At 36.8% G+C, this 5,399-nt stretch overlaps 1 pseudogene; it reads left to right on the top strand.

Annotated features, from left to right (window-relative positions):
• Positions 1 to 536: 536 nt before the first annotated feature.
• On the top strand, positions 537 to 5,128 carry LOC133774309 (transcription elongation factor A protein 1-like; annotated as a pseudogene).
• Positions 5,129 to 5,399: the final 271 nt, after the last annotated feature.

Here is a 5,399-nt window from a genome sequence, read left to right on the forward strand (position 1 = left end):
ATATCTCATTGTAGTTTTGATTTATATTTCTCTGATGATATTCAGCATGTTTCATATACCTTTTTGGCCATTTTTTCTGTCTTTCTGTGAGATAAATCTACTTATAACTACTGCCTATTTTAAATTGGATTATTTAGTTTTTGGCTACTGAGTTGTTTGTGTTCATATATATCTCTAGATATTAATTGCTTGTCAGGTGTATAGTTTGCAGATATTTTTATCATCACTATGCTGACTGTTTTCTCTGCTGTACAGAAGGTTTCTGGTTTGATGTAATCTCATTTGTTTAATTTTGTTTTTGGTGACTATATTTTCAGGTTCTTCTCCAAGAACATACTAGCCCATTACAGTGTTCTGAAGTATTTTACTGTATTAGTCTTCTTTTTGTCACTTTTACTGAAATGCTAGGGAGGAGCTTCATGGGGAAGAAAAAGTTTATTTTGGATTATAGTCTGGAGTTTACACAGAATTGGGCAGTCTCATAACCTAGTTTCTGCGGAGGCTGCTCGTTGCTGGTGTAGAGGAATGATCACCACATGGTGATCCAGGAAAGTGAGACAGCAGCTATACAGAACTTGAACTCAAATAATCAACCATATTATAAGATGGACACATCCTCAGTGACTCAAAGATTTCCCTTTGATTCTGCCTAGTAGCTACCACAATTAGATGTCTCAGATATCCACCCTTAAAACATCAGTTACATTACATTAAGATATTGTTACATTAAGATATCAGAGTTTAGCCGGCACCATGGCTCACTTGGTTAATCCTCCGCCTGCGGCGCTGGCACCCCGGGTTCTAGTCCCATTTGGGGCACTGGATTCTGTCCCAGTTGCTCCTCTTCCAGGCCAGCTCTCTGCTGTGGCCCGGGAGGGCAGTGGAAGATGGCCCAGGTGCTTGGGCCCTGCAACCGCATGGAAGACCAGGAGGAGGCACCTGGCTCCTGGCTTCGGATCGGTGCAGTGCGCCAGCCGTAGCTGCTATTTGGGGGGTGAACCTACGGAAAAGGAAGACCTTTCTCTCTGTCTCTCTCTAACTCTGCCTGTCACAAAAAAAAAAAAAAAAAAAAAAAAGATATCAGAGTTTAAACATCTGCATGAGTTTTGGGGGGATAAATCCTGCTGTATCCATAACATTCTCCTTTTATTTTCTGTTAACTTGATAGTTCTCATGTCTTAATCCACCTTGAGTTAATTTCCTATAGGGGGACAGATAGATAACTTCATTCTTGCAATTTTGTCCTTTCCATAATAGGTGATTTTTGTATCTTTGTCAAAGATAAGTTATTCATCAATGCAAGGATTTACATCTGGGCTCTCTGTTCTTCTTCTTCTTCTTTTTTAAATACTTATTTATTTGAAAGGCAGTTACAGAGAGGCAGAGAGAGAGAGAGAGAGAGAGAGACAGAGAGAGAGAGAAAGAGAGAGAAATCTTCTACCCATTGGTTCACCTCTAGATGGCTGCAAAACTGGCTTAACCCACTGGCCCTGGAAGAGTGAATTTAAGAATAATTAAATAGTTACATGTTTAAATTAAGTGATCCATTTTTAAAAAAGATTTACTTATTTATTTGAAAGGCAGAGTCACAGAGAGAGAGATACAGAGAGCGAGCGAGATTTCCATCTGCTGGTTCACTCCCCAGATGGCTGCAACAGCTGGGGCTGGGCCACATCGCAGCCTGGAGCCAGGAGCTTCGTCCTGTGTCTCCCACATGGGTTAGGGGCCCCAGGACTTGGGTCATATTCTGCTACTTTCCCAGGCACATTGGCAGGGAGCTAGATCAGAAGTGAGGCAGCTGCGACCAGAATGGCACTCATGTGGGATGCTGACATTGCAGGAAGTAGCTTAATTCTCCGAGCCGCAACACTCACCCTAAGCTCTCTATGCTGTGTCATTGATCTCTGTTTCTGTTTTTATGCCAATACCAGGCTGTTTCTCATTACTGCAGCTTTGTAGGATTTTTTGAATAAGGTGGTATAATGTATCTTGCATTGTTATTTTTGCTTAAGACTGCTATGGTTATTAAGTACTATTTGTATTTCCTTACAAATTTCATAGTATTTTTTCAATTTCCATAAGGAATGTGACTGTATTTTTATAGGGATTATGTTTAATCTATAGATCACTTGAGGTAGTATTGATATTTTATAGTACTGATTCTCCCAAGCCATGAACGCAATATTTCTTTCATTTTGTGTCTTCTTCATTTTCTTTCATCAATATTTTATAGTTTTTGTTGCACACATTTTTCACTCCTTTTGTTAAATTCATTCCTGAATATTGGTCTATTTTGATTTTCTATTTCTTCATGATTCAGTTTGGGCAAGGTGTATGTGTATTGAAATTTGTCCATTTCTTCTAAGTTATCAAATTTGATGGCATATATTTGTTCATACCAGTTTCTGAAGACCCTTTGTATTGTCCATGGTGTCAGCTGTAATGCCTTTTTGTTTCTAAATAAAATTAGAGTCTTCTCTCTCCTTCTCTCTCTTTTTTTTTCTTAATCTAGCTAGGAGTACATTAATTTTGAATAATCAATTCTTCATCTTGCTGATTTTTTCTAAAGCTATTTTATCCATTTCTGCTCTGGTCTTTCCTATTTCCTTCCTTCTATTAATTTTGGGTTTGGTTTGTTCTTGTTTTTCTTGTTTATTGAAGTAAATACTTTTTCTTACCTATCTTTTTAAAATCAGGAAAACTCCTATTGCTAACTTGTGAAGTTTTTTGTTTGTTTTTAGAATCATATAAACAGAATTTAATTGAATTATTCTATGATATTAATATAAAATATTTCATATATTTTACTTTATGTACATCAATACAATGTTGTGGTCAGTTGAATCATCCTTGTTCTTCTGAGACTAAACATTATCAGTTACAATGAATTCTTTTTTATTTTTAATTTTTTAATTTTAAAAATTTTTTTTGACAGGCAGAGTGGACAGTGAGAGAGACAGAGAGGAAAGTCTTCCTTTTCCGTTGGTTCACCACCACAATGGCCGTTGTGGCCAGCGCGCTGCGCTGATCCGAAGCCAGGAGCCAGGTGCTTCTCCTGGTCTCCCATGCGGGTGCAGGGCCCAAGGACTTGGGCCATCCTCCACTGCACTCCCGGGCCATAGCAGAGAGCTGGACTGGAAGAGGGGCAACCAGGACAGAATCCGGTGCCCCGACCGGGACTAGAACCCGGTGTACTGGCGCCGCAGGCGGAGGATTAGCCTATTGAGCCGCGGTGCCGGCCTTTTTCTTTTTTAAAAATTGATGTTGTTTGGTTGGTTTCTTTATGTTTTGTTTAGAAATTTTTGGACTTATGTTAATAGGTGAGATTTCTTTATCAGTTTCTTTTCCTCAAACTAACCTGTATCCTGTAGCCTATGCTGGTCAAACCTTTAATCACTTTTTGTATAAAACAGGATAATATTGTTGAAATGTTAAGATTTTAAAAATAGTAAAATTACTAAAAACTTTAGACAGTAATTCTGGAGAGAATGAATAAGCAAAAATAAAAAAGATCATGACAAAAGTTAATAATTAAACTTTCAAAGTTTTTGTTTATGTGTGCTGATTATTTTTTCCTTTAAGATAGTTTTACAAATTATATTTTTTGTTTAAACATTTGAATCATGCATATGTACGTGTTTATACATGGATATATGTACAGATATAGTAACATAATTAGTAATTGAATGCTGACAAATTGATTAAATCTATGTAAAGTGAATTAAGACTTTAAAATATGTCCTCATCAAAAATCTCAAGCTTATACAAACTTTGGATACTACTAAAAATCTGCATTTAAAATTTATTTTTGATAATTGTCAATTAAATCCTATATTGTGGTATATGAATTATGTAATATTTTCTTTTTGAAGAGTTTATTGCTTAATACAATTATATGGTTAACTAAATGAGTAGTATACAAAGAACAACTGGTAGGTAACAAGCATTTCTCTCTACGTAGTAGTAAGAACTCATCAACAGGAAATACCATAATTCCTATACCTGAGACACCTGAAATAAATTATCTGCACAATAAAACTGATGAAGTCTGTCAAGGAGTCAGGATTTTAAACGAGTTGTTGGAAGCCTGGACCTGGGCTCTTACCTGGCTCTCCCTGCCAGCTCTGCCCACCTCCCCATCCCTAGCCTGCTTTACACCTGCTGGTGTGACAGAGGACAAGGTGGTCTGCATTACCAAGAAGATGGATAAAATGTACAGAGGAAGAATGCAGATGGAGCATTGGACTTGCTGAAGTAGCTTAAAAATGCTGCCACAAGTGTAAAATAAAATATATAAAAATAGAAATGAAAATAAAATACTGCTATACCCTCAAGTTATTACAGTCCATAAAAACTGGAATGGCAGTTAATCATACTGTCAAGAAGAGTACAGATCAAGACATATGTTTAGCAAAGTCTCTCATCAAATATGAAAAAATGTATTAGATGGACCATCAACAGAAAAAGACCCTGGAGAAAATAAAGAGCCTTCAAGTACACCACAGATTAGCCCTGAACAAGAGAAGTAACTCTAGTGGCAACATCAGCAGCAGACAGGATGAAATGAATGCTCGAAATCCTTATCCAACTTCACTTTGGGCGCCAAGCACTGATTCTGTGAGCTGAAAGTGCAGGGAGATGTTTGCTGAAGGTTTTCCTACAGGAGATGACTATGTTGCTGTTGGAACTGATGAGAAGAATTAGTAGCTTACATTGAGGAGGCTTTACTCCAAGAAATGAGGAATACAAAAATAGAGTATAAAGAGAATAAAGTAGGCTATCAAACCTTAAAGATAGTAAGAAAATGAAAAGGAAAAATGTAACATTTGGGAATATTCCTCCTGACTTACTGGCTAGGGAGACAGCAAAGGAAGTGACTTGTGATGGGCTCAAGGAGGAGCAGAGAAACTCGACCAAAGAAGCCAATAGAGAGCCTCAGGTGGCCAAGATGGGTGGAACCCAGATGGACTTGTTCACATGCAGCAAATGTTACAGGAAGAATTGCACCTGCACAAAACAAACCCAGAGTGCTGATGAACCAGTGACCACATTTGTTGTTTGTGATGGATGTGGAAATCAATTCCATTCTATTGAGTTGGAAGAATTGAAAAAATATCTAGACCATTAATGAAATAGATTTTTCAGTTACTTTCAAAACTAGGACAAGCAACTAGTTTTCCTGCTGTCTGTAGTCAGATCAATAGCAACACCATTTAATAATTGTAACTGTTTTAAAACTTTTTATTCATTTTTATAAGTAAATTGATATTAAAGTTTTATTAACAATTTGACAATTTTTTTCTTATAAAGCATACACAGTAGAATTCTCTGTTAACTTATTAAACGATATTTAGAAATTACACTTTTCTGTTTAGCATCTGTTTACAAGTGTTAGAAAA

The sequence above is a fragment of the Lepus europaeus genome, chromosome 15, assembly GCF_033115175.1.
Source record: "Lepus europaeus isolate LE1 chromosome 15, mLepTim1.pri, whole genome shotgun sequence".
Classification (NCBI taxonomy): domain Eukaryota; kingdom Metazoa; phylum Chordata; class Mammalia; order Lagomorpha; family Leporidae; genus Lepus; species Lepus europaeus.